Genomic DNA, 27215 nt, shown 5'->3' on the forward strand with positions numbered 1-27215 from the left:
TCCAATGACTTCATTTAAAAGGCTCCTTTTCCGAGGAGGAGTAGAGAGCATGATGATAAATTAAGCAAGGTAAAAGAAAAGAACATTTTTGGATTAATCTAAACACCTTATTTATCTGGATTACCAATGAGCTAAAGAAATCCAGGTTGCTAAAGATGAGAGTGTTGTAAATCCTATTTATATCTACTAAAATTTCCTTATTTTTCCTAACTCCTTCATCTGTGCTCATACATCAAGTCAATGTAGTGTGACTTGCTCTACTAAAGTGGAACCAAAGGTCAAGGTTTTCAATCTCATTGTACTCATGGGGACACCTTTTTTGTGTAACACCTGACTGATTCAAAAATGGAATTCTGGTTACTGAATCCATCAAGACATGGACCAGCCTAATGCTTAGCCTTGGGGGCGGGAAAGGGGGTGAAGCAGTATTGTAGAAGTGAAAAATAAACACATATAGAGTTATATCACAGGTGAATTTGCAGCAGTGTGGTTGTTTTCATTTGTATTTATCACCTTCTGACACTTAATAACGAATGAATACTGAAAGCACTTGCAGTAGAATGGTAGTTATTTATAGTGTAATGCTATACATGTCTACTCAGATATAAACTCCATTGAGTTCCATGGGATTTACTTCTAGGTAAATAGGAGTGCTTCCAGATCAGAACTGTATATCACAAGTAGGCCATTCAGATTTTTTCAGTGTACACGTTTGGTACATTAGCTTCCACACATCTCCCTTTTTTTACTTATAGTATTCATTGCTGTTCTGTTGCTTGTGGCCCATACCAGTGGGCAGACCATGCTGGAATGTATCTGAGCTGTATTTCTATGACCACATTCACACCATAGATACCAGTTTAAACAGTCATGGCTTCCCCTAAAGAATTCCAGGAGCTATAATTTGTTAAGGGCACTGAGAGTTGTTAGGAGATCCCTACCCCCCCCCCAATAGAGCTACAATTTCCAGAGTGGATTAACAATCAATTCCTCTTCACAAGGAGTGCTGAGTCAATCATCTGGACAACATAATTATAAAAATGCATCCTTGGTGTATATATAGTTACAGTACATCTTGTCACAGTCATCTGTTAGATGGGCTAATATATATGAGAGATATGACCTGATACGATTCATTTTGGAAGATATGATCTGACATAATCTATGTATTAAGCAGATTTGAATAAGTTGTGCCTTCTCTTAGTTTACCCACTCATTCATTCAAAACAAAGCTTGAGATGATGTGCTTTATGAAGATGTCCTTCATTCTTCCTTGATTTTTTTATTTTTTAAGGTATTTATGTATCGCTTAATTACCTTTTGGCATCCATCTGTCTTGGGAGGAGTGAGTCTTTGGGGATGAAGTCAAACTGTTGGAAGGTTGAAATGACATGCTATGCTACAAAAAGTGACAGCAACAACATAGAGCAGAAGGGATCGATAAACCAATATGCTTTCATAAAATCCAGCAGCCATTAAAAACAGGGGATGGGAAACCTGTGGCTCTCCAGATGTTGTAGTGTACAGACTTCTATCAGCCCCAGCTAGTATGGTCAAGCATGTTGAGAGTTGTAGTCCAGCAACAGCTGGAGGGGCACAGTTTTAAAACAGTGTATCCCTGGCTCCGTAGATCAGACTTCCTCAACCACAACTCACTACAACCACAGCAAGCATGGCCAAAGGCAAGGGATGACTGGAGTTGTAGCCCAAAACATCAGGAAGGCACCAGGTTGAGGAAGGATGCTTTATACACAAGTATACAAAGTCCTACCCAGGAACAATAGTCTTGACAAAGTATCAACTGACAAAGTATTAACTAGAATTGCCCACACTCGAAATAGTGGAAATTGCCTAGTATGCAGCTCACCATTACCAGCACTGAGTGGCTCTCTAGCCTGCTCTCCTGCTGCCCTCAGACTGCTGTTTTACTGAAGGTATATTCTGCAACATGTACTTGACACAATAATAGTTCATTAGTGGTAGATTTATTCTGTTTTATTGTAGTTATGTGATGTTTCCCCAGTGCTGCCACATTATTGCTGCCCAGGAGAGACAAAAACCATAGCCATAACCATCCCAAAACATTTGCAAATAGTAATGAAAGCAGGACTGTGTATAATTGCCCCGATGGCATCATGAGCACAAATCACCATAAATGTGCAATAAAAAAGGATGTCTGGAGAGGCCAGAGAGATTCAGACAGCGATATTACCCAGCCCTACCTGGAGATTCTGGGCACTGAACCTGAGTCCTTTGCATGCAAACAAAACTCTGGAGTGACGATTTGTATTTACTCCTTAGTAGGTTTCCATGATCCAACACAGTGAAATGCGCTCAAGTCCACTGAAATCAATAGGTTTAACTGTGTGTAACAGCCCTATGAATTAAATAGACAGAGGCAGCTTCTATTGACTGTTTGACCACTATTCATAAGTTTTGGGCAACCATTTTGACAATACATTTTCTTTTACAGTTGCTAGCTGTCACTCGGTCACCTTTCAAATGAACCAAGTTCAGGCACCCAAATGTCAGATGACAAAACCAATTCTGCTCACAGCCCCTGATATCAAAGGGTCAGCAGTTCAGTCATCCTATTTTCCCACGGCAAACAAAAGAACAAATGATCCCCTTTTCCTGCAAAGCAATCACTTTTCTTCCTTCTGAGCTCCACAGGCAGGGAGTTTGGGTATACCTATGATTGGTCCAGACCCACCAGAAAGGATCTGAAAGGTAAAGAAGCTGGAGGGGGATCACACTTGACAAATCAAGTAAAATAATGTATTTCTCCCTTCCTGTTTTTTCTTCACAGTAGCTGAGGATAAATGGTGCATGCATTCATGCTCCTGGTGTGCTGCCTCCCACAGATGTAGTTGTGTTTGAGCTGATGTATTACATTTGCCTGAGTGCCTGGCAATGAAGATTCCTGAAGAACAGTGTCGAGAGAAGCTTGTCTTGGCAGACATGTAGAAAAGCAGAGAAAAATAAGCTTCCATTGGATGTAGCTGAAGGTAAACATATCGGACACAATGTGTGTTGTTGAACAAAAGCTTCCCCTCCCCATCTTTGGATGTGATTTTTAAAGTAAAATATTCTATTTATACTGTGTCATTATAATTCAATAGGTTTCACACCATGAGAGAAAATGCCAGCCAGATATGATTGGGCTACAAAGATAAGAGGTATGGAGAAGGGGGAAACCTCTCTGCTGTACAATAGCAAGCTTTAAAATTTGCAAAACCTGAGTTCCATATCCAAATCTCAGCCATCAATCATTTATAATTATCCGAATTCATACCCAGTACAACACCCAAGGTGTTTTCAGGCAAACTGACTAACACATAAATGTTGCATTGCTGGATGAGAGACAGGGGTGTCCATGCAAGACTCACCCCAATATCCCCATGCACATCACCCCACACACCCAGTCCCTGACCTATTTCACATGTGTTTCTATGTACTATTGTTATAATAATATATTGTGTTCTTATTTCAATCTATTATATTCCTTACCTCTTATGCTGTTTATGGGCCCTATTAAATTTGTCTGTGGATTACTGGTATCCTTATCCTTTATGGATCCTCCTTTAAAGTCATTCAAGTTGCTGGTCATCACTATATCTTGTAAGAGTGAGTTCCATAGTTTAAACACACAGTTTAAGCATGCACATTAATGTCGCTAACTCTCTCTGCATTACCAACATGCACATGTGCACAGATAAAGCACCAGAAAAGGGAATCTTGATGCATCTATTATAGTTGGATCAAGACTATTTAGGGGGTTGTGTTTTACAACAAACAGGAGTACATTTACATATTGATAAAACACAGTGACACAGAGTATGCACACCCCATTCCAGAATTAATTTAAGAAATAAATTTAATTTGTTAAAACCAAAATTCAAGAGGGATGGTACACAGGGTGGGAGCAAACCTTCAGAGAGTTGTGGGAAAATCCACTCACTGTCACATGGCTCATATCTTCTACCTGTTTTGGTGCATTGCCATAGCATGTACAGTTGGTTTTCTAAATGCCAATTAAGTATTCGTTCTTTCTGCCCTCCTAGGGCAATTGGTAGACTGCAAAATAACCAGGGTTTTAATTTAATCAATTACGGTATGACATTTTTTTTTGTCTTCCTAAACATGAGAGTTGCAGAGCACTTTGGGTTTCTTAACAGTACAGTGGTACCTTGGGTTGCATACGCTTCAGGTTACAGACACTTCAGGTTACAGACTCCGCTAACCCAGAAATATTACCTCGGGTTAAGAACTTTGCTTCAGGATGAGAACAGAAATAGTGTGGCGGCAGCAGGAGGCCCTATTAGCTAAAGTGGTGCTTCAGGTTAAGAACAGTTTCAGGTTAAGAACAGACCTCCAGAATGAATTAAGTTCTTAATCCGAGGTACCACTGTATGTTTGTTCAAAATAGTCTGATAGTGTGATTGTGCTATAGTTCATAGTCAGGGATGATCCAGGGATTTGTTCAGTTGATGGAAAGTGATGTCATCAGGAGATTTGCTATTGCTTCTGCTATCCAATGGTTAGGAGGCTACCAACCCATCCTTACATTCATAAGTTCACTGTTGGCAATTCATTAATATCATCTGCTGTTGTATCATCTATACAAGCTCTTGGCCATAATGAAGGTGCAAAAACAAACAAACAAACAAACAAACAAATAAGCCTTTTAGTGTATTTTATTGGATGACTGGATGCAATGTGTTGTCATGCAGACAAAATATACTTTTCGTATATGTTCTGGGTCCCCGTTTATTGAGTCGCCCTTTTTGTGCCTGTTGTGGTGGTGGCTTGCTGAGCTGTGTGCCACCCAGTTGTGCTCATGCCTTACCCAGGGAGCCAATCAACTGTGCCAGCTAGCGTCTTGGGGCGGGGCTTTGCGGGAGGGAGAAACTTCTTTTTTTTATATAAAATTTTTTATTGGTTTTTCAACATATAGTATAAGACAATACAAACAACAAACACTAACAAACAAACATATAAACATGTATAATTTCATAAATTTTTTCATATACCCAATTTCAGCGACTTCCCCATGCCTCCCTTTTCTGCATCCCTGTTTTAAACTTTTTTCAGCAACCCCTGGTCTAAATTACTTATAAATTCCTTTCTATAACCCTTTTCTTTCCTCTTTTCCAATCATATCGCTGCAAATCTGCTATTCTTTACCCATGACATTTTAACACTCAATAATTTTACAAGAATTTTTAAGATAAAGTTTAAATTTCTTCCAATCTTCCTCCACCGTCTCTTTCCCTTGGTCACGGATTCTGCTCGTCATCTCTGCTAGTCCCATATATTCAATCACCTTTGTCTGCCACTCTTCCAACGTGGGTAGTTCTTGTGTCTTCCAATACTTTGCTAGTAAAACTCTTGCTGCTGTTGTAGCATACATAAAGAATGTCCTATCTTTCTTTGACACCAATTGGCCTACTATGCCCAGGAGGAAAGCCTCTGGTTTTTTGTGAAAGGTACACTTAAGCACCTTCTTAATTTCATTATATATCGTTTCCCAGAAGGCCTTAATCCTTGGGCACGTCCACCAAAGGTGATAGAAAGTACCTTCAGTTTCTTTACATTTCCAGCATTTGTTATTGGGCAAATGATAAATTTTTGCAAGCTTGACTGGGGTCATGTACCACCTATAAATCATTTTCATAATATTCTCTCTTAAGGCATTACATGCCGTAAATTTTATACCAGTGGTCCATAACTGTTCCCAGTCAGCAAACATAATGTCATGACCAATGTCCTGTGCCCATTTAATCATAGCTGATTTGACCATTTCATCCTGTGTATTCCATTTCAGCAGCAACTTGTACATTCTAGAAAGATTCTTAATATTGGGTTCTAACAACTCTGTTTCTAGCTTCGACTTCTCCACTTGGAAGCCGATTTAAAAACTTCATTTATCTGGTAATAATGAAGCCAATCTCTTACTTTAAACTTCAATTTCTCATAGCTCTGTAATTTCACATTTCCACCTTCTTGTTCTACAATTTCCCAATATTTTGGCCATTTAGATTCCATATTAAGTTTTTTAACTTCCTTGGCCTCCATTGGTGACAACCACCTAGGGGTTTTATTTTCCAACAGATCTTTATAACGAATCCAAACATTGTATAATGCTTTCCTAACAATATGGTTTTTGAAACTTTTATGAATTTTTACCTTGTCATACCATATATATGCATGCCAACCAAACCTATTATTGAACCCTTCTAAGTCCAAAATGTCTGTGTTCTCTCAAGAAGTAGCCAATCTTTCAGCCAGCAGAAAGCTGCTGCTTCATAATACAGTTTTAAGTCCGGCAGGGCAAACCCCCCTCTTTCTTTTGCATCAGTTAGTATCTTAAATTTTATTCTGGGCTTTTTGCCCTGCCAGACAAATCTCGATATGTCTTTCTGCCACTTCTTAAAACAGTCCATTCTATCCACAATCTGCAATGTTTGAAACAAAAACAGCATTCTTGGCAAAACATTCATCTTAATAACAGCAATTCGGCCTAACAAGGAAAGTCTCAAATTCGACCATATTTCCAAATCTTTCTTAATTTCTGTCCAACATTTCTCATAGTTGTCTTTAAATAAGTTCACATTCTTGGTTGTTAAGTTAACCCCCAGATATTTCACTTTATTTGCTACCATTAATCCAGTTTCACTCTGAAACTTCTCTCTCTCCTCCGCTGATAAATTTTTCCCCAGTACCTTTGTTTTTTGTTTATTTAACTTAAAACCTGCTATTCGACCAAAGTCTTGTATTATCTCCAAAACTCTTTTAGTGCTAGTGTCTGGCTCTTGCAAAGTTAAGACTAAATCATCTGCAAACGCTCTCAGCTTATATTGTTTGGCTCCGACCTGAATCCCTTTTACCAGCTGGTCCCCTCTAATCATATTTAATAACACCTCCAGAACAGATATGAAAAGTAATGGGGATATTGGGCACCCCTGTCGTGTCCCTTTTTCAATAGCAATTTCTTCAGTAACCACATTATTTACAATTAGTTTTGCTTTTTGTTCAGAATAAATTGCACTTATACCATTCTCAAAGCCCTGGCCTACCCCCATTCCTTTGAGATTCTTTTTCATAAAACTCCAAGAGATATTGTCAAAGGCTTTCTCAGCGTCCACAAATATTAATGCTGCCTTCGTATTAATATTATTTTCAAGCAACTCCATAATGTCTATTATATTTCTCACATTATCAGATAAGTGTCTTCCCGGGAGAAAGCCAGCTTGGTCTTTATGAATCTCACCCACCAAAACCCTCTTCAATCTTTTTGCCAAAATGTCTGCAAAAATTTTGTAATCCACATTAAGCAATGATATAGGGCGGTAGTTCTTAATCTGGTTCTTTTCAGTCTCAGATTTTGGTATAAGTGTAATATATGCTTCTTTCCACGATTCAGGTGCCTTTTCCCCCTCTAAAATTTCATTGCAGACTTCCTTAAACGGTTGAATCAACCAGTCTTTCAAGGCTTTATAGTATCTGGAAGTCAAGCCATCTGGTCCTGGAGATTTTCCCAATTTCATGTTTTGAATGGCTCCCTCTATTTCTTGCTCAGTTATTTTCTGGTTCAAGGTCACTTTACTTTGTTCAGATATTTTTTGTAATCCATATTTTTTAAGAAATTCTTCTATCTCTTTTTCGTCCACCGGCCCTTGGGCATAAAGTTTTCTGAAATAACTCCGAAAACAGTTTCTAATCTCATTTGGCCTAAAAATGTTCTTTCCTTCAACCTCTAAGCTTGTAACCATATTCAACTTTTGCCTTTTCTTCAATTGCCATGCCAGAAGTTTCCCACATTTGTCTGCCGATTCAAATGTCTTTTGTTTCATTTGTTTTATTTTCCATTCTATCTCCTGGTTCATCAATTCCATATATTGTCTCTGATAAAACTTTATTTCTCTTAAAATTTCATGAGACTTTGGCTTTGATCTCAATTTCTTTTCCCCTTCTTTTATTCTTTCCAAAATCTTATCTTTCTTTTCATTCTGTCTCTTCTTTTTTAAAGTATTCTGCTGTATCAAGAATCCTCTCATAACGGCTTTACTTGCGCCCCAAATTGTTCTTTTCTCCACCTCTGTTTTCAGATTTATCTCAAAATAGTCCTTGATAGTTTTCTGGGCCTTTCTGTACACCTCTTCATCTCTAAATAGGGAGTCATTCATCCTCCATCTGAAGGAACCAGCTGTTGTTATGTTCATTTCCATCTTTACAGCGTTATGGTCGGAGCAAGTCTTTGGGCAGATTTCCACTTTTTTTATCTTAGGTGCCATCCCACTAGTCACCCAAATTTGGTCGATTCTGGTCCAAGTCACTTTTGCTTCAGAGAAAAAAGTTCCCTCTCTCTCCAGAGGGTTTCTTGTTCTCCAAATGTCGATCAAGTCCATATTATCTGTCATTTCAAAAAAAGTCTCAGGTAGTCTCCCATCCTTAGAAACCACCTGTCTTAGTGCTTTGTCCATATTTGTAGAGACCACTCCATTCATGTCTCCCATCATAATTACATTGTAATCCAAATAGTCCATTAATGTCCCATGTAGTTTCTTGAAAAACTCTGACTTCCCTTCATTTGGAGCGTAAATCCCAATTATCAATAATTTTTCTCCTTGGACTTGTATTTCAATTGCCAGGTATCTTCCTTGTTCATCTTTAAACATCAACTTAGGGGCCAATTTTTCCTTGGCATAAATCACCACTCCTCTTTTTTTCACTTTATCTGATGAAATAAATTCCTGTCCCAATCTTTTATTGACAAGTAATTTTCTATGTATTCTAGTCACGTGGGTTTCTTGCAAACAAATCAAGTCCAATTGTTCTTTTTTTAAAATATGGAAAACCTCACGTCTTTTTCTGGGAAGGTTCAAACCGTTGCAATTCCAACTTAAAAATTGTAGGGCCATATTGTTGTTTACTTGGTTACTCCTCCTCCTCCAACCGCCCCCAGCAGTTGTTCTTCCTTTGTTGGAGTTTGAAGTCCAAATGTCAGGTTCGAAATATCCGCTAAGTCCTTTGCCTCAGTAGTCAGGTCCACCACTCCCTTCACGAGGTCCTCTTGGTTTCTTTCCAAAAACTGTTCTTTATCTTGCACTGTTTTTATTTTAGTTTTTTTCCCTTTGTAGTTAAAAGACAAGCCTTGTGGGTACTCCCATCTGTATATTATGTTATTCTTCATCAACAAGGCGGTCAAGTCCTTATAGTAAGTTCTCGCTTCCAAGATATATTTAGGAATATCCTTATAGATCTGCACAAAGGAATTTTCAATCTCCAGAGATCTTTGATATTGTAAATTTAATATTTTATCTCTCTCCTCCTTAGATCTCAAAGTTATCAGGCAATCCCTTGGATTCTTTTTATTTTGTCTTCTGCCCAGTCTGAAGGCCGTAACTATCTTGAATTCCTCCTCTTTCAAGCTCACTTGCCAAAAATCCGAGAATTCTTTTGTGAGGAACTCTGCCAAATTGTCCTGCTCACTTTCTGGGACAGCTCTCAATCTCAAGTTCCTCTCCTTTCTCTGAAGTTCTATTAAGGACAGGGCCGCCTCATGCTCCTCCAGTTTTTTACAAACAGGTTCTAACTTTACTTGCGTGGATTCTGCTATGATTTTTGCCTCTTCAGCAGTCTTACGGATTACAACATTTTCTTCAATTAATTTATTTATAGTCTCTGTATTAGATGCAACACTTTTAGTATTCAAATCTAGCTTCTCTGATAGCTCTGTTAATTGTTTGGAATTTTCTGTACCTTGCTTGGTCAAAGCTTCTAATGACTCGTTAATTTTTAATAATGCTTGTGTCACTGTTTCCATCCCTTTTTCCTGCCCTTCTACACCTGCAAGGGCTAAGCCTGATATAGAACCTCTTTTCCTTTGTGCAATTTTTGTTTTTGCTCTTGTTTTTATCTCATCTTCTTGGCCACTCATGTCCCAAGGTCGTTCCCACAGGAATTGTTTCCAAATGGAAAACTCCACTGACTTGCTCTTTACACAGTTAAATTTTTCCTCAACCCTCTAGAGGGAGCAGCTCACAGTTCAAGGTACAGGGAAACAAAGAAAAGAAGAAAAAAATGGCTACAGCTCTTCCAGTAACTTTCCACTAAAAGAGCTGTCAATTTGTATCCTCAGCCAAACTCCCAACAATAGCAAATAAAGTCTCAACTTTATATCAAACTTGCAATGCACCAACTTTGTATCTAATCTCAGATGACAGTTTCCAGTCCCGGTGACTTACTCCTTTTTTGAAGCAGTCCTTTCCCAAGGGTTTAAAACAGCGGAGAAATTTTTCCTTTCACCTCTTTCCTGCAGGTAATACTAGTTCAAATTCATCCCCCCCGCTCCTGCTGCTAAGGGGGGAGGTTCAGGTTCAATGTCTGGGTTAAGTGGTAATAGAGTTATCTTCAGTCAAATTGCAGCTTGTATGTCGTTACTTTAGCTGTCATGCAGTCCGGGAAAGGCAGACTTCCTTATTTTAGCTCTTTCCCGTTTTCGGCCGAATTTTTAGCTTTCTTGCTTTAAATCCCGAAAGTTTCCCAATCCTACTCACGGGTAATTTGTAAATCCAAATGCCAGGAAGGAATCGGCGCTCTCCGTTATGGCGACACGGCTTCACTCCACGGGCTGGGTAGCGACTCTCAGCACCACGCTCTCACCCGATGCCGCTCCGGAGCCTTTAAAAAGGCTCCTTCACAGTAACGGGGGGCGCTTCAGGTGCCCACCGAGTCTCCTTGTTCACAGGCTTCCGCGCCTGTGATTTTAGGGGTCCCCGCTTCGCCGTAGCGGTCGGACCCGAACTCGTGGAGACGTCTCCCTGAGCGGAGCTCAGCAGGAGACCGCCATTAAACGCTGGCGCCGACCGGAAGTCCGCTGGCGCTGACCGGAAGTCCGCTGGCGCCGACCGGAAGCCTTTTAGTGTATTTTATTGGATGACTGGATGCAATGTGTTGTCATGCAGACAAAATATACTTTTCGTATATGTTCTGGGTCCCCGTTTATTGAGTCGCCCTTTTTGTGCCTGTTGTGGTGGTGGCTTGCTGAGCTGTGTGCCACCCAGCTGTGCTCATGCCTTACCCAGGGAGCCAATCAACTGTGCCAGCTAGCGTCTTGGGGCGGGGCTTTGCGGGAGGGAGAAACTTCTTCCTCTGGTCCACTTCTGGGCATAAACTGGAGGATGCTTCAGTGGCTTCAATGTTGTCATCAAAAGGATAACTGCACTGTTGGAATGTGACTGCAAGAGCAGATTGAGTCAAAGCACGTGACCATCAGAAATGTTTGCTCCAGAACTGGTATATACGAACTGACATTCCATTTTCCTCCAGGAAGTTAGTTCTATATGCTGTCCAGGGCCCCATTAGATCATGAGTAGTTTCCCTTTTAATGCAGTTACTCATGAGAGTTACTGCTAATTGCAATAAATTGCTTAAATTAATAATGAATGAGAAAGTATCTCATCTTAGTAGTTGAGTTGTGACTAATGCTGGAAAAAGGCTGAATCAATTTTGAAATGGCTGATACGTCTTCTGCGTGTTCACCAGTGTCACTGTCAAAAATGGCACAGACAATACAAGAATGAATGTCTGACTTCTTGGAGTGGTAGAAAAGGAAAAGGTTGAATGTATCACCTTTTCAAAATTTATCTTGACCCAGGTCCCACTCATTTAAAATATATGTGAAATGTAGGAACGTGTATGGCTTAGGCTACTAAACATAAGGAAATCTGACTTCTTACAGAATCGAATAGATCCTGCTGGCAATTCTGATTCCTGAGTAAGACCTACTTCTCAAGTGGTTGGCAGTGACTCACTACAGAATCTGGTAAATGTTTCCTCTAACCCTTCTACTTTCAACTGGGAACATGGAGTATTGATCCCTGAGCTTCTTATGGTCCTATTTCAACTTTTCTTTTTTTAAGGATAATGTCAGGGAACTGCCATCAGGGCCGGAGGGAGAGAGCGGGCTCCATAGGGACTCCAGAGAGCGCCCCGGGATGGAGAGAGGCAGCCCATCTTCTGGGGAAGAGAATCAGCGTAGCACCAGTGGAGAAGGGGGGCAGATGGGGGAAGCGGCGAGGCGGTCCCATGACTCCTTGCCTGGGACCAGAGGGGAGAGTAGGGGTCCTCCGTTGCCCATGCCCTCCTTGCGCAGAAGGCTTTCGCGCAGAGAGAGTAGGAGGAGACTAGGCGTCAAAGAGCTTCTTTGCTGGAAGAAGGTCAAGAAATGCCCACTGACGGATTCTGCCAGCGATTGAGGCAGCCACGGGCGAGTGGCTGTCCGGACAGAAAAGGTTCACTCAGGCAACCTAGCCAGGTGTGGCGCCGGTTTACGCACGAGCAACCCCTAGAACCATTACAGATAAGTATGCAATAGCTAATATCTCCCAGTCATTATCTTCAACCTGCCTTCCAGGAGTATCATGATACTTATTCCAGGAGCCATCTGATCCTTTAATTATGCAATGAGAGCAATGTATGTACACAAGTCCATAGCTGAATGCACTTAGAAGCCTTCCCACAACCTCCATTTTATATATCAGGATTCCTTATAACATGGAAGGTAGAATCCACCTTTGGACCTTCCTCCTCAAAGTGGGCCAAGGACATTTGGGGCAGGGGCAGTGTGCAAAGTCTGCACACATGTATGTTTGTGTGTGTGTGTGTGTATGTGTGTGTGTAAAACCAAACTCTGATCTCTACGGCCGGAATGAAAATTAACTATGCTTTACACCAATATTTTTTGACATCATTCATTTCAGCCTGAACACGTTGACTCAATGCATTATTTCCTCTTGAATGGCTTTACCACCATATGGGAGACAGTGAATACTGAACCATCTGCTTCTACCAGCCTGTCCTTTGACTGTTTCCCTCAAGCTTGCTTGTATGCATTAGAGAAAGCAGCACAGAGGAAGAGGAACTCTAAATGACCAGAACTGGGGTTTACTATTGAGGCTACTATTGGCATGATTTACATGGTCCAAAAAATGCTGTAATTAAGACATTAGGCACATACATTTTTTAAATACTGACAATAGATGCATAAGAACAGCCATTGCAAGACAGCATAACTAGAGGCAAAAAGCCCAATTGAGCACCTAATTCTGTGTTGTGTTGTGGCTAGGAATTTTGGAATCCATCCAGTTTAACTGATTCAAGTGGCCCAAATCCAGACACATAGTGCTTTCTACTTTGGCAGTCTAAGCAAAGAGACTTATTTAGGCATCTCTCAAAGAAAGCAGACCAAACAAAATCAGAGGAAATGCTAAGATGAAACGTACTATTATTCTTGAGAATAAGGCATTAGGTAGCAGGAGCGAAATAAAACCTTTTGTCTGCAGTCCAGCACACTAATTTCTGTGGGCTCAAGGATGCCTAACTCTGTACTGAGTTGTGACACTTGACTATAGTGAAACCAAAGTCACCCGCATTCAAGTACCTGGTGTAGGGATAAGGAACCTTTCACTCTCCCAATGTTTTGGAGCTACAGCTTCCACCATCTTGTTTTATGTACGATTTTAATGCCTTTTACACTGTAAAATGCTTTCTCTCAGTGTGAAAAGGAACAAATAAATAAAAATTAGGAAAAAATATTTTTAGATCATCCCTGACCTTTGGCCATTTTCGCTGGTGCTGATGACAGTTGGACTTCAAGAGCACTTGGAGGGCATCAAGTCCCTCATTTTGTGGTCAAATAATTTGTAGGTTGGGCTGTGCACCTCAGAAACTGAGGAGCAAACAATCTGAGGAGCAAAACAATATTAGCTAAAACCAGTACTATTTTTCTAGAAAAAGAGGTGCTGGAATTTACCATGAACACCTCTTAGAATGGCAGTGGCACCCACCTGAGAGACGCTGGAACTCTTGGAGTTCTGGCTGGAAAAAAGCCCTGGCTAAAACCAAAGGTGTTCACCAGCCTACTTAACCTGTTACGTTGTGTTGAAAGAAAAAGAATGTGGATATAGCTGCTTTGGATCTCTGCTGCCTATTCTGATTACAAGTGGACCCTCCAGATGTCTGCTGCAACAATAGCAATATTGACTTCCATCTACAAACTTGGATATACATAATGAAAGTCAACAAAGTTAGGAAGGATACACTGGGTACTTAAGAAATTCCTCAAAGGCTTCCTGTCCTTTACCATTAAGAGCTGTTGCAAAGCACAACCCTCAGCAACATTTGAAACAGTTAATTCGGTAGACAAGCCAGGATGTCTTTCGCTGCAGCCTTCGTGTCTTAATTAAGTGGAATTTGTTTCAGCAACTAATGCTTGTCACAAGTGCTTTTTTGCCTTAGGATGACTTCAAAGATGTTATTACACATTTAGATCATCAGCCATCTGTGTCTTAGAATTATACCAGCTTCCTGAAGAAGAAAACCCCCGGCCAGACTAATTTCCCCCAGACTGAAGGAATGAAGTTAAAGAACTTATGGAAATGACTCTGTTATTTCCTAAAAAGATCTCTTCTCCCATTGCCTAACTCCCAATATTTGCGGTATTTTCTTTCTGCTTTGGAACCATTAGGATGTCAAATAAACCTCCCAGTAGTGAGTAGGGATTAATGTACAAACAAAGGCTCATGGCAACAGAAGGCATTCATTCTTCTGTTTTTGTAGCTAACATTTTATGCGATAATCCAGCTCCCCTTATCACCCTTTATTGTGGTGTAGAAGGAGATAAGGACACAAACAGTGGCTGACTGACTGATTGAATGAATGGATATTTCACCCCTCAGGTATGTCAGTAACAACAATCTTCAACCTAGATTTGCAGCAGTATTTCTTGAATGCATGATCCTTGGTCTGTTGTGCTTTGACTACCTTTCTTCTTTGTACATGCTACCTTTGAGATCCATTTCCTGACTATTTGTATTGCCCCCTGAAGTTCTTGTTGTTTAGACTTCAAGTTCAGGGCATCCCCCCAAATCTGCTCAGAAGGGTCAGGAGAACACCCATGAACAGGGGGTGGGGGTGGGGAGAGGGGTGAATGACAGAATTATCACCTTGGCATGCTGTTGAATTCCACTGTTAGGGTTGTTGCTGCTTTTTTCTTAAAGAAAGAACTCACCCTTCAGTCAAATGCTTTCAGGGCAGTTTTGGATATTTAAGTCCTCTGATAAAGAAGGACTAACTGAAATGATGGTCATGTTTGGGGGTTTGGGGTCCTCCTCAGTTTGGATTATGTCTGCAGTAGTGGTCTTCCCCAAGGGGGATTGGCTTCTGTTAACTTAGCAGAGTGTTATGACCTAGCAGGACTACGGGGAGGAGGAAGAGGATTCTGGTGAGGGGTGTAGCTGGGACTGGGAAACACCGGGGCAAGCTGCGGAGTGGGGAAAGAGAGGTTGGTGCAGGAAGTACTCACAGGGTGACAGAGGATGATGAGGAGATAGGGCTCAGTGCCTAAGAACCAGAGCAGCAGGACTCATCACCAGAGCCAGAGAGGGACATGTCTCCACAAACTAGGCATAGGGAGTAGCTGGAGGGGCACTCTAGGAGGCTGAGGCAGTCAAGGCCCACAGCCCAGCTCTCTAGCTGGCCAGGTGAGGTTCACTAGCTCTGGGAGGAGGTGTGTGATTCCTTAGCTGGAGTAGGCTCAGAACAGGTGAGGCTCATTTGCCTCATCAAGCCCAGATGCTTCAATCAGCATGCAGAGTACACAAGGGCAGCGGAGCTGAGGTGCTGTGTCTGCTCCAATGCCCATGTTGAGGGACCTCAGTTTGGATTCTCCAGGATCTCTGTGGGACTGTGCTTTGGACTTTGGACATGTGGATTGACCCTGGACTGGGACCTTGACATACTGACTTGCTACCAGGTAGGCCAAGGGTTCAAGCTACAGAATTCCTGCTATAAGCATGTGCTGCCTCTCTTTTTGGGCTGCTTGCTACACTGGGTCACTGCTATGCCGTCATGCAGCTTACCTTCACCCTCTTTTCCAATACAGTTCTGCTCCTCCTTTCCCAGTTTTCTGCCTTGTTATTGATAACTGCTTATACCTGAGAATAATTGGCTGGCAACAGAGCAGCTGGGTGGCACTCAATTTAGAGCAGCCTGTAAGAAGTGGAAGGCTACTTTTGAGCAGGTTGCTGAGTTCTGCCAGAAATTCCTAGGTTAAGTGTCTGTGAAGCTTCCCTTCATTGTGTCATCCCTGACCACTGGTCCTGCTAGCTAGGGATCATGGGAGTTGTAGGCCATAAACATCTGGAGGGCCAAGGTTGAGGAAGCCTGGTATATAGCCTTCCTGATCCCCTCCCCTTGCCTCCACCCCCCCTTTGCTGGGCTGAGAGCAACTGACAGTTTGCCACATCCGTATTATGAGCTTTCAGGTTGTGGAACGGCATCTTTCATTCATATTACATGATCCCGATACCTTATGTAGGCTGGACCATAAGAGTAAATTAATAAATATTCATGGCAGTATATAATTTAACAGTCAAACAAGCAAAAGATCCAACCATTTGGTAAGCTGCACACACACACACACACACACACACACACGACTGTGGGAGCTGGAGAGTAAAATAAGTATTTTCCAGCTGAGTTGGTGAGTAAAATTAGAAGACATACAATTTCATTTTAGGGTTTTTTTTTAATGCAGAGGAGCACATTACAGGTCACACACTCACCACCAGCAAAATAAGGGCAAATCCACTGTACCTTCACCAAGGACTCTGTCCTCATTTCAACTCACAGATTGTGAAGGAATTATAAACAGCTCCCTTTCCAGCCAAGCAGAAGTTATGTTTTGTGTCCAGTGCCACTTCTCACATTTTCTCATTACATGGTGTGCTATTTACTGACTCTAAGATGATTTCATTGTGGGGAGTCTCCTTGATTTGAAAACCCGGGGGGCTCTGAAAGCCTGAGTGCAGATATCTTGTGAGCATAAGGCAGTTTTGTCTAGAAATGTTGATGCCATGAAATATCTGGGGCAGGGAATAAGTTTTATATGCTAAGCTTCTCAGAGTTGGATAATATAAGTGAATGAAAGACCTCTGCCTTAGCAATTAAGGCCGGTGATTATATGGGATAGGGATTAGGGGAGATGCCAAAAGGACTATGGATTGCAGTGAGAAGTCTGGAAAAATGGTAAGGTGAAACTTATAGAATAAAATTTAGTGAAAGATGATGCTTATACAGTAACCTGTTGTTCCTGTTGAGGGAATGCCTCAATGGAAGCCATCCTTTGTAGTCCATTATGCACTGAAAACCTCTTTACTTACTTCCTATGAGGCACATTTCAAGTGCATTTCCTGCTTGGTAAACAAACTGCCCCCTGTTCTTGCCAATATTCCTTTAGCCAAGCAGATATGCAAGCTTTAGCTTCAACTGGAATTGCAAAAAAATCCTGCAAATATTGTTTTATGTTTTACTATTTAAACTGCTAGTGCCAAATAGCTACCCCATCAAAGGAAAGGAAAGATGTGTTTAGCCTGTGCTTCATTGTTTTCCTCATTCTTTGACTTCCATTATGCTAATGCGTCACAAATAAACTTGAAAGCCTTACTCGACTTTCCAGAGCAAGGAAGATCTGTCAGTTATCCTGGCACTCTGGCTCTCGCACTGAAAGAAGTTCCAAATCTGCACTCTCTTGTGCTCCACCTCCACTCTATACCACCATCTATTAGAGCAATGCAAAGTCTGTTTGGCTGGAGAAACCCCCTGAGAAATTTTTAAGGGGAAGAGGTGCTGCAGAATGCAAGCTGACCACTGTGACTTCTGAGAAAGACGCAGATGCCAGTGTGGTATAAGGGAGCTAGCCTGGCGTAGTGGTTAAGATTGTTGGACTAGGACCTGTTAGATCAGGGTTCAAGGCCCCACTTACTGGGTAGTTTTGGTTCGGTGACTGCTTCACAGCCTAATTTACCTCACAGGAGAACCATGGACACCACTTTGAGTTCCTTGGAGCAAAAAGTGGGATGGAAAAGCAAGAAATATAAATGAATGAATGAATGTAATTTGTTTCCTCAACTGTATCTGTCTGATGTATCTGTCTGTATCCTGTCTGATGTCTACTATTAAAAGAGTGAAACTATGAGGGATGTTGTGACGGTTGAAAGAAGCTGCAGTTTGCTTTCTTTGCAGAGGTGGAAGGCTAGTGTTTGGCAGTAGAATTCTGAAATTCTACTGAAGTATGGATGGAAAAGCAAAATGCCCCAATCACTTTCTTGTCATTTATGAAATACCCCTGAAAAACACAATTGCTAGGGGTTGTTTCTGTATTCTTTTACTGTATGCAATGTACAGTTTTAATTCTAACTGAGCAGTACATAAATGTTTTGATATTATTATTATTTTTAATGTATTTAAACCCAGGCTGTCTGAGCTTTTCGAACCACATCAGAGGACCCAGAGAAAGCTTCTAGAATGGCTTAAAGAAACAGCCATCAATGCCCTTAAAAAGAAAGATGCATAAGAAACAACTGTACTCCTGAAGGGCAGGTTGAGTCACATACATCAATGACAAAGGAAAATTGTGGAGGCTGATTTATATTCCATACAGCCCTACCAACCGCAATATAGGTTTGGTTTCAGTGGCTTCAGTGACCAAGGGGCTAATAACAAATGTCTCAAGGATCTTCAAGTTTTGATCTTCAGAAGAAATTCACATCTAGAGCCTCTCTCACAGTTCTGTGTTGGAATGCCTTCCATAGCATACTTATTTGCACAACTTATCACTGAAAGAGAATAGAACAGGCACACACTTTTCCATATCTTTTGGTTACTGAAATTGAACTTGGGTTTCAGCAATAGCTCTTTGAGTTCACACTGAAGATTAAACCCCATGGCGTACTGAGAAGCAAAGGATGCTCGGTGGATGCTGGGGTTGCGAACATGATCCGTGTAGGAAGCATGTCCACAACCCGCAGCGTCCGCAACCCACAGCGCTGTGTCTGCGCACACACGGGTTGTGATCCGGTGCTTCTGTGCATGTGCGACCGCCGAAACCCGGAAGTAACCTGTTCCAATACTTCCGGGTTTCGGTGCATCCGTAACCTGAAAAAATGCAACCTGAAGCGTCTGTAACCTGAGGTATGACTGTAACTCCCTGAGGGCAGGAAGCAGATTTTGTTCACCTATGATCCCATCTATAGTTAAAAGCTGTCAGCAAGATTGACCCTGATGGGTATCACTACTGTTTCCCACAAATAATAGAGAACATGTTAGTTAAGAATACATGTGGCATGTTTGAATATGGATTTATCCTTCTTTCATAATATTAGAATCCGGGGCAAACAAAGAAGCTGAGCGATAGGAGATTCGGGGCAGACAAGAGAAAGTACTTCACACAGTGGATAGTTAAAACTAGGGAATTCACTACCAGAAGATGTGGAGGTGGCCAGCATCCCAGATGACTTTAAAAGGGGATTAGACAAATGAATGCAAGATAAAGCTGAATACAGTTTTAGGATTGTGAGACTGGTGTGGCAGCACTGCAGGGACACCACAAAGATGTTGTAGAATGGAGCATGAGAGATGGGGGTCACCAAATTTCAGCATTGCACAGGGTGCCACCCAAATTTAAGAGCTCAGAGTCTGCTTCTGATAAAGCTATCAGCGGCTAGTAGTCACGATGGCTATGAAGTGCTTCCAGGAGTGGAGGCAGCTTGCCTCTGAATGCCCGTTGCTGGGAAACAACTGCAGGAGAGAGCAAGTATTGTAGGCTTCATATGGGCATTTATCTGGCCACTGTGGGTGGTAGTATGTTGGGTGAAGTAGGCCTCTGGTCTAATTCACCTGGACTCTTTCTGTTGCTGCTGCTGCTGCTGCTGCTGCTGCTGCTCCTCCTCCTCCTCCTCCTGGATTTCTGACCTTAAAGGGTGTTTTGAAATCTCTGGCTGGTTTGAAATCACAGTAGCATGTTGGTTTTATTAGAACTTCACAGAAGAGGCATTTCCCAGGGGAGTCATTTCCAGACCAACAACCTAGGCTATCCATATCCATCTGTTTATGGATAGCTTCCTTAAAATGGATACTTCAAAAGTGGGTGCAGAATATTGACACTGAAACATTGTTCTAGGTACAGTAGTCATGTGTGTCTGTGTGGTGGGGTGTAGTTGCTGTGATTTGGATGGGTTGTGTAGTTGCACCAGTGGAGGCACAACTGCTAATCCACTAGTCCTGCCCATGCACTGACATGGCCCTGACTTTTCTCATATGGCTGAGGTAGCATTTAAATGATCCAACCAAGTCAGTGGGAGATAATGACATGGGTCTACCTGAGCATGGAATCAATCCCTTGCTGGTTTCCTTAGGAGACCCACACAGCTGGCCTCCACAGAAGCAGCTGGGCATTTTAATGTTTTCCTAGCCATGCAAGAACTACTCACAGAAACACACTTCAGGTTCATGCACAGCTTGGGCAATGCTTCAAGGACCCCACTCAGTGCATTTTGTTCCATAGTAGGACGGGCAATGATATTGGATGCAACATTTTAGTGTGTTCATTTTTAAATGTGCATTTAAATGTGCATGAGGGAAATTCTAGGCAAGCACTAAAAATATCACAATGTTATCCTTGGGGGATTTTTTCCCTTTCTTCCTTCACTCTGATTTACAAATGTCCTTTTGTATTCCGTTTGTGACCCTGTCTTCTATTTTTATGTAGTGGAAATGGGGGGGGGGACACAAACATTAATTCTGCCTCTCATCAAATATGGCTTTTGGGGAGCGATTTCTGGTTGTTAGAGGAGAGCCAACCAACTCCTCTGCTTAGATAAGTAATCTATCACTAGCCTTCCTATTCCTCCCTCCCCTGTCGCCTGCTCTTCTGATTCAGGCTCAAGGGCATAATATTTAAAAACAAAGAAATCTGATCTATTGCATCTTCTGAGCCTTTCCCATCTACATTGCATTGCCAGAATTGCTAATAACAATGCATTCAGTGACAAATTGGGCCATTTGAATTATAATGGCTAATAAATATTATTCCTTTGGCTCTTTCATCCAATTTGCTGTGGCAAATTCACAGCAGCAGTTTCACTAGCTCTGAAGTGGGACCTCCCGAGGGAGAAAGAATAATAGACAGGTTGTGTTGCCTAGTGGATAGGGTGCCATGGTTAGCCTCTATCACAAAGCCTGGTATACGGCCTCAGAACATCATTATCTGCCAGTCTAGAACATCTGACAGGATTGTTGTAAGAATAAAATGAGTTACTTTAGTTTATGTCATTGTTAACTCTTTGAAGAAAAGGTGGGATGTGAGCCTGATTATTATTAATAATTTGGGGGTTTGCATTTAGAATCCAATTACGGTACATAAACATAAGACTGTATAGGTCTTATGTAAAAGTCCAGTGCACATGCTGAACACACTTTAGATCAATAGTTATATGTGGATGAAGCAAAAGGGACGTGATAAAGAGTGGATCCTATCAATGCAGGTGAATGAGACATTTATCTCATTTAAACTGGACGCTGGTACTCACATTAACATTTTATCTGAGAAGTATAAGATTCTGTTAATAAGGTCAAAACTGGGACCCACAAAAATAAAAATTACTGATTATTCTGGAACAAATATCCTGGTATTGTGGAGATCTGTTGTTAGTGTCAGGTGCAAAATGTCACATATAAACTTTTGTTCCTTGCTGTAGTCAAATGGAAACTAAGCAACAGGCATCTAAGGATGCTTGGCCTGCAGGGGATGTTTTGTTAGCCTGCTTGAAAAATCTCTAAAGTCTGTTCCCCAGTCTTCCGAGGGGTATATTCTCTTTCTCTTTCTCCCCCCCCCAAATCCCTCTCTGCCTCCTTCTTTGCTTTGCTGCTCCCTTGTCAGGAGGTGCTTCAGAACTGCAGAAATTCATCTGAGAGTAGAAAAGAATTTTTAGCAAACCCTCTGGTTTGACCAGGCAAGAACTTGATCTGTGCTTTCCTATTATCTCTTTCTAAATGCTTGGAGCATAGACAACTGGTTAGGCAAGTGGATGAAATAGAAACCAGAACTAGCAAAATAGTCAACTCCAGAGTTCTGATTCAAGGTTTGCTGGAGGCAGTATGCAGCTCTGAATGCCAGGACTGGGAATCTCAAGTGGGGAGAGTGCTGTTGTGCTCATGTGCTGCTTGCAAGCTTCCCTTAGGCATTTGGTTGGCCAATGAGAACAACTAGATGGGCCTTTAGCATGATCTTTCAGGGCTCTTCTGGGTTTTCTTTATTAAAGGACGCAATAAGATAAAACAGGTAATTCAAATAGGTAAAGGTAAAGGGACCCCTGGTCTAGTCATGGACGACTCTGGGGTTGCGGTGCTCATCTTGCTTTACTGGCCGAGGGAGCTGGCATACAGCTTCCAGCTCATGTGGCCAGCATGACTAAGCTGCTTCTGGTGAACCAGAGCAGCACACCGAAATGCAGGTGGTGCTGTGGGTTAAACCACAGAGCCTAGGGCTTGCTGATCAGAAGGTCAGCGGTTCAAATCCCCGCGACGGGGTGAGCTCCCATTGCTCTGTCCCAGCTCCTGCCAACCTAGCAGTCTGAAAGCACATCAAAGTGCAAGTAGATAAATAGGTACTGCTCCGGCGGGAAGGTAAAATTCAATTACGTTGCATCAAAATAAAAAATAAGAACCAGTTATTTCCTTACACTTGGCATGGCGTCTAAATTTAGTTCCAGTTACTTACATGCTATAATGTAGCATCCATCCACATGTTGACAGCATGCATTTTCTCCTGGGAAGGAACAAGCAGAGCTATTCTAGGCAAAATGAAGTCATGTTCAAAGCCTTCATGTTTACGTTTTGTTCTAAGAGGGGCCAAAACAGATAAAAGGGAAGTAAGGGATGGCTCAGAGAAGATCCTGGCCAATCCAGGTTCCAAATTTACGGCTGGGTGGCAATATGTAGCACATGGTTTAGCTCATGGAAGTAACTTAAAGAGGTATCCTTGAATGACTCCTTTGCCTGCCTGCTAGATGGATTAACCCATGGAAACCCCTAATTTGTGAATTTAGGCAAGGCTTAGGCTGAGAACATACAAATTATTTATGTAGCCACCCCATAATGTGATTCAGTCACATTTCTGTTATGGAAAGATGGAGTCCCTGGTAGATGTAGTGCTTCTTACCAAATAAAAAGAGGGTGTTAGCTTTGGATTCTGTTCAAAACTCTTCTAAATCGTGTCTATCTTTTAATGGCTGGTAAATCTTAGCAGTCATCCGTGAGGCTAATAATTGGTGAAGAGGGAAATTATCCTGAAAGCAAGTAATCAGAATGTACCATACTTTGGGGGATTATAGACTAATTTGTGGCAATTTTCCCATACTGTCTTTGTATGGAGGTCATACTTTTAACGGAATGCACAGTACCCTGGGGCTTTGAAACTATGACCTATTTGTCACATGTAATTGCAGTAGTGGAAATATTACTTGTTTGAAGTGTTTGTGTTAGCATAAGAAGAAATGGGACACTTGCCATCGTCTCACTGCCCAATATTTTAGAATCGCAGGCTTCCTAGTTCCTTAAAGTATGCTCAGGCTAACTCGCAAGGACAACTGGCAAGTCTGTCCTTGAGTTCACCTCACGCACTCTAAATTAAAGTCATGGTCAGGAGGAATCCTTGTCGTTACTTTTCATTTTCATAACTCTGTCGACCGCCGTGACTGCAGCCACTTGAATTTCCCATGGGCTTTCCCCCGATGCTATTTCTAGACTTGTGTTTCATGGCTAACTAATGGACACATTCATGCCCAGGATGAAGAGTGAGTCCTCCTGGGCCAGTGGCAATAAACCTTCAGGATGTTGCTTTGGCAAGCAGTCAAGTGCAGCCCCATTAAAGTGCAAACGAGAGCTCTCAAATTAACCTGGCATCTGCTATCACAGAGACTGAGCCTCAAGCACCGGATCTTGCAGAAAGGCCTACGTGGCTACAGCACAGACCTGGGGCTATAGAATTATGGGGACTCCTGTCTTTAGGTAACACAGCACACATACACTCCCGGGCAAGTACTATACTGTAAACCTGAGCTACTGCCCCAGCTCTTCAGGGTACTTTACAGCATAAGCAAAAAAAGTAATAGTACCTGCCACAGCCTGCCCCTAAGCAGGTTTCAATTTGCAGTTTAACAGTGAGAGAAGTGCTGATCCAAACTGGGAGGTTTCTGAAATGTCTGTGTATCTAGAAAATTGCTTCATCACCCATGTTTGGTGCTAGGGAGGCACTTGAAAGTCTCGAACGTGTCATTTGGGAGTTGGAAGTCTAGTCATTTGTGCCCAGCAACAGGACTTTAAAAGGCTCTTTTAATGGACTTTCTTACATGTGCATTAAAGGGACCCCTGACCGTTAAGTCCAGTTGCGAATGACTCTGGGGTTGCGGTGCTCATCTCGCTTTACTTGCCGAGGGAGCCAACGTTTGTCCGCAGACAGCTTCCGGGTCATGTGGCCAGCACGACTAAGCCACTTTTGGTAAACCAGAGCAGCACACGGAAACGCCGTTTACCTTCCTGCCGGAGTGATACCTATTTATCTACTTGCACTTTGACGTGCTTTTGAACTGCTAGGTTGGCAGGAGCTGGGACTGAGCAATGGGAGCTCACCCCATCACAGGGATTCAAACCGCTGACCTTCCGATCGGCAAGCTCAGTGGTTTAGACCACCTACATGTGCATTACTGTCTTTTAATTCTTCAGCTGTTATTAAAGCTAGCCATTTATGCACATTAGTGCATGGGTGTTGTTTTTTTAAAAGAACCTTTTAGTATTCATCAGCACAAGGACTCATTTCACAGCTTGGTGCTGAAAAGAAGAATGTGGACAATGTAAAAAAATGACACCAATGCAGTAATATATCAAGGGAATAATGGTAGCATACAGGTGCAAGAATGGCAGACTAGCTGAAGGCAGATGTACTGTGGTGGTGGGTCGCTTTGCACCGTTCATAACAGCAATTTTTTGCACTGAGAATAGAACATTACAAAATTCAGTCGAGCACTACAAGAACAGAGGGAAGCAATAGATGAATCCAAGCAGTTTTATGTATTTAGACATCATTGAAGAGGAGTCGGCATCTTCAGGAGTTAAGGTATTCACTGTTGAACACATTTTCTTTTGTGGCTAAAACTGGAATGTGCTAGTACAGCTACAATATAGTGATTTATTGAATTAATGTGCACCACAGATTATTCTGTGCTATGTATGCTGCTGAGGGTCAGAAAGCAATGCAATGGTTGGTAGTCATCATACATAAATTCAGAAGCTGCATTTGAACTGAGCTTAAGCAGGTTTGAAATTGGAAAAGTTGCTCAAGCTTCCTTCCCTGAGTGAAATAATCAAGCATTATCCACACATTGCTATATTTCAGACATTAAGGGCTAGCTACTTGGATTTATAAAAATAAAACTGAGATTCTTGGGATGCTGAATCATTTATCCAGTATTAATTGCTATACTTGCAGAGTGTAGTTGAGGACTATGTGTGTGTCAAATAATGCCAGTTAAGCCTTTGGGGATGGAAAAAGGTGCATCTATAGAGGGCAGCACCACTCCTTGCAGTCTATATCCACCTACATTTCCAGCTGGTTCCATTTGTACAGGTATAGTTACCAATTATGTTTGCAGCTTATGCCTGCAGTTATGTACTGATGCCTTGAATAGCACTGAACCAAAGGACCAGAAATCCAGCTGTTATGCAGATCTTTCACATGACATATTGGAGCACCACAGAATTTCTAAGGATGGGGCATCTCAACAGACAATAGACACAAAACAGGAGATTACTCAGCAATATTATGCCCACATGACAGGCAAATGCCTGATTGCAAGTGCTTTATACTGGGATGACAATCTCACTGCTGCTCCACTGTTGCAATTCAGTTATGCTAATATACCAAGGCACTCGAGAGAATGGTTGGATTTTCATCCCCCAGTGGATGCTTATCCTTTAATACAAGCTAGGGGCCTCGTGCCATAATTTGACTTCGAGTTCCTGGGAAAGAGCTTGGAACGCAGGTGCCTTTCGAACAGATCAGGAAGCATGCCTGTAACAATTCCGGAGAAATTCATTTGACTTGCATTTCTTGAAATGCCAGAGCTCTAAGGGGAAAGGGCATTTAAACTTGCGCTAACCTTTCAAAGCTCTGGAAGGGCTTGTTTGGCTAAGCCTAAGTGCACTTTGTTTTGCTCGCCAAGCACAGGCCAGTTTCCTGTCTGTCATTTTGTATTGACTGACTTTATCTGACTGTCTGACAAGTGTCGAAGACACCATGCAATGCAGAGGGCTCTGCGCTGAAGGACTTAATTAAACAAGCCTTGAAGAAAATGCAAGGCTGTTTGAAGGTGATTCTCCACCCCCCTTAGGCTATGTTGGTACCAGCTGTTTTCCCCAAGATATCGCCCAGGGTGTATGGGAAGCAGATGGTTCAGTCAGCACCTTATTCTGTATCATGTCCCTGCTTTTTAAGAAGCCACTTCGGGGTGGGCCAGTATCTCAGTAAAGAGATACAGTACTTCTTCCATAAAGCACTGTTCCTTCCTACCCCACCCTTGCCTGGCAGATGTGTAAAAGCAATTCACAGTGTGCAAACAGTGCAACAGGACATTCCTTAAAAAGTGGCATCTGTCTAGGACTTCCTTATCCCTAACCAACATGACATCTCTTGTGTAGTTACTCATGTTTTGGAGCATAACTTTAATCACTCAGAAAGGATGGCCTGAATCTGAGATGCAGGCCTCCCATTCTCTGTAATGGCTCATTGCACTGTCTGAATGCATACCAGAGGTGATGGTGGAACAAAACTCTATAGAGTTCTGTGGGATCTGTGCAAGGGTGTTGGCCCCCCCATACACTTTATCTCTAAATTGCACCACAGCAGCTCCATCTTGACTGCTGCAAAGCATGCAACATGATAAATGTTTAAATTGAATTCTGGCCTTGCCTTTTCAGTCAATTTATTATTTTAAAAATCACCCATTGTAATATGGATAATTAGTTTGCATTGTCCTTTATTTCATCTAAGCAGTGCGTAAGCATTGCATTGGATCTCAGGGACTTGATCCTTATCTTAAATGGGTTACTTTGTTCATTGATTTCAGTGTCCATCAAATGGAACTCTCAAGTGATACACGAGCATGTTAGGGTAAGTAATTACATGCTAGTTCAATTTAAATTACTTTCACTTAAGCACTGTGACTATTAATTTCTGGGCAAAGAAATAAATATGAAGTGGTACTTTGCATGTTGTGTGGCAGACCAAATGAATTACATCAGAAAATGCAACCAAA

At 41.9% G+C, this 27215-nt stretch overlaps 1 long non-coding RNA gene across 1 annotated transcript; it reads left to right on the forward strand.

Annotated features, from left to right (window-relative positions):
* Positions 1–2812: 2812 nt before the first annotated feature.
* Positions 2813–27071, forward strand: LOC128407864 (uncharacterized). Its single transcript, XR_008328921.1, has 3 exons — positions 2813–3008; positions 3123–3179; positions 27027–27071. It is a non-coding gene; the product is annotated as an uncharacterized LOC128407864 (long non-coding RNA).
* Positions 27072–27215: the final 144 nt, after the last annotated feature.

Source organism: Podarcis raffonei, chromosome 2 (assembly GCF_027172205.1).
Source record: "Podarcis raffonei isolate rPodRaf1 chromosome 2, rPodRaf1.pri, whole genome shotgun sequence".
NCBI classification, from domain to species: Eukaryota; Metazoa; Chordata; class Lepidosauria; order Squamata; family Lacertidae; genus Podarcis; species Podarcis raffonei.